Raw genomic sequence first — 8,634 nt, 5'->3', positions numbered from 1 at the left:
ACATAAAATTCAACATTATGTTAATCTTATCTAGGGTGCTAGAAATATGTATTGAGTCTAACCTTGTGCTTAATTTCGAAAAATGTCATTTTATGGCCTCTCGTGGAATTGTCTTAGGACACATTGTTTCTGGGCATGGTATTGAGGTATATCTTGCCAAGAATAATGTTATTGCTAAGCTCCCTTACCCCATAAACGTGAGGGAGGTTCAATCTTTTCTTGGGCATGCAGGTTTCTATTACAGGTTTATCAAATATTTTAGCAAAATTGCTCAGCCGATGACCTCTCTTCTTCACAAGGATGTGGCTTTTGAGTTAAATGCAAGGCAATCTTTGACATGCTGAAAGATGGCTTGTCATATGCTCCAATTATTCAAGCTCCTCGTTAGATTTTTCCTTTTGAAATTATGTGTGATGCGAGCGATCATGCTGTAGGAGTGGTGTTGGGACAAAAGGTTAATAAGAAACATCACGTGATCTACTACGCTTGGAATACCCTCAAGTTCCTATTATTTTCCGTGAGATAGTTGACATATGGTGGATAGATTATATGGGACCGTTTCCTTCATCTTGTTGGTTTAAGTATATTCTATTGGCAGTGGACTATGTTTCGAAATGGGTGGAAGCAAAGGTCACTATTACTAATGATGCTAAAGTGTTGCAGGGTTCTTGAAGTCTAACATTTTATGCAGAATTGGCTTCCCTAAGGCATTTATTAGCGACCAAGAATCACATTTTTGCAATTGAGTCATTGCTTCCTTGTTGAAAAAGTATGGTGTACAACATCGTATTGCCACCCCATACCACCCTCAGATGAATGGGCATGCGAAGATGTCCAACGGGGAAGTGAAGGCTATTTTGGAGAAAGTGGTCAACCCAGGAAGGAAAGATTGGAGCCTTTGACTTGACAATGCTTTGTAGGCTCACAGAACGGCCTTCAGACCCCTATTGAGATGTCTCCCTATAGGATGGTCTATGGAAAAGCTTGCCATCTTCCAGTGAGATTCAACATAAGGCATATTGGGCAGCAAAGAAGTGTAATTGTGATTCTGAAACGCTTCAAGAATTGGAACAACTCAGGTTAGAATCATTTGAAAATTCTCTGATCTACAAACAAAGAGCAAAAGATTTTCATGATAGGAATATCGCGTCAAAAGAGCTTCAGGTGGGGCAAAAAGTTCTTTTATATAACTCTCGTTTGAAATTTATGCCTAGAAAACTTCGATCAAAGTGGCTTGAGCCATTTGGCATTTCTCACGTTTATCCTTATGGTGCAGTAGATATTATTAATCTTGAGATAGGGAAAATTTTAAAAGTGAACAAGTACAGGTTGAAGGTCTTCCATGATGACGAATCTTTAGATTGCTTTGACATCACCTATCGGTTGGACTCACCGGTTTACATTTGATAATGAGTCGCCATGGTCGAGCAACTGACTCTAAAAATTTTCACTTCCTGGAGGCAACCAGAATTTAAATTTACTTGTTTTCATAGATTAGATTTCATTCTGTAGTTTTTCTTTTATCACTGAGCCTAATTCTTTCTATCCTTCTTGAATTGCTGGGATTGTTGATGGAGAAGAGTTAATTCGGGTCTCCTATATCCTTCCTTCACTCTATTATTCAGGAAATTTTTCTGATCCCTCGTACTTTATTTTTCATTACATTAGGGACAATGTGTGCTTTAAAAGTTGGGGGTAGGGTGTTTGGATTTTTTTGGACTATACTTGCTTGATTGTGGTTTATCTTGTTGTTTTGTTCCTTGCTATGACTAGTCTATGACATACTCCTATGAATTGTTCTTGCATGAGAATTGGTCGGAAGAAAGGATTCACGATTTTTCATGGCATTTTTGAAATTTTTGGTTAACTTTTTTTGTTCATACATCTAGAAGCCCTTTTCATATTTATATTGACCATGTTTGCTTGCTTAGAATTGAATTATGGGACCATAAGTTTGTTGTCACTCCAAAAGGCCGCCTTGGTGATAGATATTAGTCATTCCATGATTCAATTTAGTAATGCATGTCTTGATATGTAGTGAATTAATATCACAATTTGTGCTAAAAAAATTGAAAAGAAAAAAAAGGAAAATAAAAAGAAAAAATATGGGTTTACTCCTCTTCTTCAAGGGTATGATTAACCTGCGGTGGCCATGACACCCATGGTTTCCTTCTGAGCTAAAGTACTCCAGAGGAATGAGTAAGCTTAGACACTTTTGAAGGGGAATCGGCCCATATTTGGATGTCTTCCACGTAATCCGTGTGGGCAAGCCAAAATGAAAGTCGCCTTCCGAGATTAAGTTTCCTCTTCATTTAAGAAAAAAAAAGGAGAAGAGAGAAAAAAACACGTGATAAAAGGCGATGATTGAATAGATTTTGACTACTCCAATTTAATATCATTGCCACTTTGAACTTAAGAAGCCTAATTCCAGATCCTTCGAGCCAGTGTAGGCGAAAAACAAATTGAGGATTCATAAGGTCATTCCGGGCTTGCTCTTGCACAAAATAAATAACTTTATGCTTGTACATGCATGAAAAATCTTTTAACAAATTTTCAAACTTGCCTTGAAATGGTGGAATGCTTTTTGAATGCCTCATCGATTGTGTATGTGATTCTAGTTGACTGTTGAAGCTTGAGTAGGAAACATTATGGTTTGATAAATTGATGATTTATGTGTGATTGCTTGTTTTACCTTGATAGCACCAAAAATGTGTTATCTTCCTCTACTTAATTCGGGATCGTTAAGCTATTTAAAGTGGTTAAATTGATGGTTTTGTATGACTCGAGTTACAAGAGGCTAAATGAAGCGTTCGAGACGGAAAGACGTTAAAATAGCCAAGTAAGGAGCTAAATTGTACAAATGGAGAAAAAAGACCAAGAAAATTGAAGATTCTACCCAGTCAGAGCATTGCAACACTCGAATTGAGCGTTACACAGTGCTACAAGGAAGTAGCTACCCATTCCATGGAGAATGGGATAGCATTGCAACGTTACAATCTTGAGGCGGAAGTGCTGAAGACAGGGTAGCATTTCGACGCTGTGCACAACATTGCAATGCTATGGTGATTGCTTTAAATAAACTGTCAGTCAGAGGATTTAAAAATGGCCACCAATCTGATTTGACTCATTTTTTTCCCTTTTCTTTGTACAAAATATTGAATTTTCTTGCTCTTTGAACACCGTAGAACTTGAAAATTGAATTTAGAAGATGATTTGTGAATAAAGGGTAAGTACTTATCTTGGTTTACGTAGTTTATTTCCATTTTGTTTCATTCTTGAGACTTTGGTTTGTAATTCTATTGAGACTTTTCTGATCTATATGAAATTTATCTTGAGTTATTTATTCAATTGTCTTGCATGGGATAATCTGACAAATTGGCTATGTTTGTACGATTGTTTGCTTTAATTGGCCCTAATTTGTAATCGTTAGGTAGTAATCACCTAAAAGCAAGGGTTGTAAAGTTTGTGAAGTTAAATTGGGATTTCATTTAATAAGCATTACTTTCTAACCTAGATAAATTTCGCTCAAATAATTGATTAGACGATGGAAATCAATTGTTTGACTTAATGCTGCCTTTAATCTTAATGCTTGTTGGTTTGTTGTTTAGTTGAGGATTCTCACTTTTCTTGAAATTAACTTGATTTTACGGACTACCAGTTAGGATTCTAAATGAGTAGACTAAATTTTAATTGGAATTTCTCGCATAATTGATACATTATTATATTGAATGGAAATATGGATGATATGCGTTGATGGATTGTGTTATGCACTCAAGTTTCCCTAGCAGAATTCAAGTGTAAATTCCACTGAGTTTCCTGGTAAGTCTAGGGTCGAACACAGGGACTTGTGAAAATAGTTGCGTTGGTGATTTTTATGAAGACTTGCGATAACCAGTTAAATAAATAAATCGTTGGGTTTGTTGTTTGCGTTGATGAAAATAAATATCAAATGCAGTGGAGTTTGAAAAGAGTTGGTAAACTGGAAATGCGATGAATATATGGTGAACGGGTTGAGAAAAGTTTCGGCTAACAATCCCTAGAATGCGTTCATGCTTCTGGTTAACTCGTCAACCGATCAACCCCTTTTCTGAAAAATGCACTTGGTATTTATAGGGCATCCATGGTGAAAGGCGGCTTCTATCTCCCTGTTTTACAGATGGGATAGCTTTAATTCCTGATTGATGCGCCGAATAATTATCACCGATAAAGCAAAATGTACTTTTTGACCGTTATCAGCTGTCATCTTAATTTGGATTCGACTGTCATCAGCTTTCTATCCCATCGCTCTTAATTGGCCTTTCACCCGGATGCGCCCACCATGTTGCGCTGACCAAGTTGTGGTGATCCTTCTTAGGCGAATGTCTGCGAGCAAGATCAACGCAAAGCTTTGCGGTGAAGTTGCGCTCGACCAGTGAATTCCTACGATCGCCATCTTTGCATTGTGTTAACGCATATTCTGCACAAAAATATAAAGATCAACTATTCTAATGCGTTGGACGCATGTGACCGCAATATTATAGAATTTATGTTTAATGAACGTAATTTATCATATTTCATCAACACAATCCAATATTGTTTAAGAACTTAGCACTATGATAACGTGCATTTCTACCCGTTATCAATAATCTTTTAAATAAGTTTATGATATAATTGAGAAAGGAATGGAATAAAGCCCAAGCTAAATGTTTTGTTTGATTGATAATTTTTACACATTTAATCTCACTTCTGCTATTTGCGTTTACAATTTTCACAAACCCCCTTTGTCACATCCTATAAGCTTCAAACTTGAGAAATCTAAGTCGGCTCTCTGTAGGATCGACTCCATACTTCCCTTGCTATATTTAGTGAGTAAATCACGAATTTAATTTGGGCGCGATACGACTTAGCACACGATTCAAACCGTATCACACTAGAGTGATCAGGTACCCCTTCACTGAATTGAGATAATCTTAATCAGTAATTACACCAAAACAACTTGTCTTCATAGTTATTAGTCACCGTTGTTTGGTCTAGAAAATATTAACTTTCTTAACATTTTCTTGTAAGTATAACCCCTCATTTTAAATTCTAGAGTTTTTCCTCGATGAGCCAACAGTTGGAAAAAACTAATTGAGGGAAAAACTAAAGCAATCCTATCTATTTCAGGAGATTCGAATAAAAAATTCAAGCAAATGTCATCCATTGGGGGACACAAGTAAAGGTGTCTCGAGGGCAAGCATGAAAGTTTACTACAACCTAATGAGAGAGACTGTGGGATGTGTTGACACACGTCCCGCTCCCACTTACTATTTTTGCCTGTTATCACACCACCAAATTTAAACAATGCTTCTCCTCAAGTATAAGCTAAAGATTCCTTTAGCAAGAAAACCGCAATGTTCTTTTCCTAGATTTCTCAAGAATACTTCGCTCAAATCCTATATGCCAGAATTTCCTTAAGTCTTATTCAAGTCTCTTCCCAAAATATTTCTAAGACTTAGGGATTGCAAGCTTAACTTTCAAAAGGACTTTACTAAATTCCGGAACATCACATGATTTATTTCAAAAAGAAAATTTTCCACCGGGGTGTCAAATGATTTATTCTTGCACAAAAATTTTCTTTATTGCTATTTTTTTTCTGACCATACACTGATTTGAGTGCCTTGCCTTCGTTTTGGCTTGCCCCCATGGGTTTCATGCGGACATCCAACTACGAGCAATGCACTCTTTCTTACACTAAACTCATACCGATTTGGCATTGAAGTTGCGGTCATTATTTTCAGAAATAAAAATAGTGTGAGTAAAATAAGGATAGATCAGGATTTGAAAAGATAGTAAAAATTCCGAGTAGTGGAGAAAAGAGTTGAAGAATTAAGGTTTCTCAAAACCTGCGTCCTTGATAGATTACGATCATTTGATAACGCAGGGACCACCTACTTCCTTCTTTGTTCACAGTTCTTTAGACCCACAGAGTCGACTTGGCGATGCTAGCCTTCTCCATGATATGCCTTTACTCACTGCCCATTGACTTTGAATATGTTGGTTCTGTCATCATTTGATAATTCCACCGCACTGTGTGGAAGTACTTGTCTAATTATGAACAGTCCAGATCAACGTGACTTTAGCTTTCCCGGGAAGAGGCGCAAACGTGAGTTAAATAGCAAGACCTTTTGCCCGACTTGGAGGTTCTTACCGCATATGCGTTGATCATGCTAGCGCTTGGTGCGCTCTTTATAAATCTTTGCATTTTCATATGCGTTGTTCCTCCATTTTTTAGTTCGACCAGTTGCATTTTTCGCGCTTCCCCTACCTTCTTCAAATCAAAATTCAGCTTCTTGACCGCCAACAATGCTTTATACTCCAGCTCCAAAGGCAAATGACATGCCTTACAAAATACCAACGCATAGGGGGACATACCTAAAATGACACGCCTTACCAAATACCAACGCATAGGGGGACATACCTATTGGTGTTTTAAATGCGGTATAGTATGCCCACAACGCATCATTAAGCTTCATTGCCTAATCTTTCCATGAAGGTTTTACTACCTTCTCAAGTATCAATTTAATTTCATGATTGGACACTTTAGCCTGGCCATTCGTTTGCGGATGGTATGTGGTGGCTAGTTTGTGAAGAATATTGTACTTGTGCAACAGCTCCTTGATATTGTGATTGACAAAGTGTGATCCTTCATCACTTATGATGGCACGGGGAGTGCCAAAACGAGTGAAAATATTTTTTTTCAGGAACTGGTAGACTACCGCCGCATCACTTGCGGCACATGCTGTTGCCTCTACCCTCTTGGAGACATAGTCGATGGCTAATAAAATATAATGCTTACCGTTCGAATGAGGGAATGGTCTCATGAAATCAATCCCCCATATGTTAAATAGTTCCAGCTCCAAGATAGTGTTCATTGGCATTGCGTTCTTCCATGAAATGTTGCCTGTGCGTTGACACCGATCACATTTCATTGTGTAGTTAACTGTATCCTTGAATAATGAAGGCCAAAAGAATCTACTTTGCAAAACTTTGGCTGCAATACGTTGCCCTCCAAAGTGCCCACCATATGGTGAGTCGTGGCATTGTGAAAATATGCATTCTTGAGCAGTATCTAGTACGTATAATCGAATGATTTGGTCTGCACCTCTTTTATACAGATTCAACTCATCCCAATAATAGTGTCTGCATTCATTCTTGAGCTTCTTCTGTTGATGATAGGTGTAATCTTCAGGAAATTTTTCAAAAACCAAATAATTAACGATGTCTGCATACCAGGGCAATTCTTCTATATGGAACAGATGCTCATCCGGGAACACGACAGTCACCTCAGATTCATTGCGATCAACCTCGGGATTTTCCAATCTAGACAAGTGATCTGCAACTTGATTCTCTGTCCCTTTCCAATCAATTATCTTGATATCAAATTCTTGAAGGAGGAGAATCTATCTGATCAACCTCGGCTTTGCGTCCTTTTTTATCATTAAATATTTGATTGCCGAGTGATCAATATGAATGAATACCTTGGTTCCCAACAGATATGCCCTGAATTTCTCCAACGCAAAAATCACAGCCAGAAGTTCTTTCTCAGTGGTGGTATAATATATTTGAGCAAGGTTTAGAGTTTTACTCGCATATGCGATGGGATACAAAATAGTTTCTTCTTTTGCGCTAATGCGGCCCCTATCGCATGCCCACTTGCGTCGCACATGATTTCAAATGGCATTGTCCAATCCGGCGCAATTAGTACTAGCACGGTAAGCAGCACATCTTTTAAAACTCTGAATCCATTGAGGCAATTGTTGTCAAACTCAAATTTCCTGTTCGCCTCTAACAACACACTCAGTGGTCGTGCAATCTTAGAAAAGTCCTTGACAAATCGTCTATAGAATCCAGCATGCCCCAAGAAGCTTCGCACAACCTTCACACTGGTTGGAGGTGAGAGTTTTTCAATTGCTTCAATCTTTGCTTTGTCCACCTCCAACCCTTCCCGGGAGACCTTGTGTCCCAACACTATACCCTCTTTCATCATGAAGTGACATTTTTCCCAGTTGAGCACCAGGTTCGTCTCTTCATATCTCTTCAGAATTTTCTCCAAGTTTGCTAGGCAGACTTCATAAGTGTTCCCATAAATGGAGAAGTCATACATAAATATTTCTACTGAGTCCTCGAGAAAATCTGAAAAGATCGTCATCATACACCTCTAGAATGTGCTTCACACATTGCAAAGGCCAAACGGCATGTGGAGAAAAGCGAATGTCCCATATGGGCAGGTGAATGTGGTCTTGTCTTGATCTTTAGAAGCTATCATGATTTGATTATATCCGGCATACCCATCCAAAAAGCAGTAAAAATCATTCCTTGCTAGTCTGTCTAGCATTTGATCAATGAATGGCAGAGGGAAGTGATCTTTCTTTGTGGCCGCATTCAACTTGCGATAGTCCATGCATATGCGCCATCCAACGATGGTTCTTTGCGGTATTAATTCATTGTTCTCATTTGGGACTACCGTCATTCCGCCCTTCTTCGGCACACATTGCACGGGGCTGACCCACGTGCTATCTTCTATGGGATAGATAATGACCGCATCTAGCCACTTGATAATCTCCTTTTTTACAACCTTCTTCATCGCAGGGTTAAGTCTTCGTTTAATTTCAA

The sequence above is a fragment of the Benincasa hispida genome, chromosome 5 (genome assembly GCF_027475165.1).
Source record: "Benincasa hispida cultivar pf3 chromosome 5, pf3_genome.v1.1, whole genome shotgun sequence".
NCBI lineage: Eukaryota > Viridiplantae > Streptophyta > Magnoliopsida > Cucurbitales > Cucurbitaceae > Benincasa > Benincasa hispida.
This window is presented reverse-complemented; position numbering follows the sequence as displayed.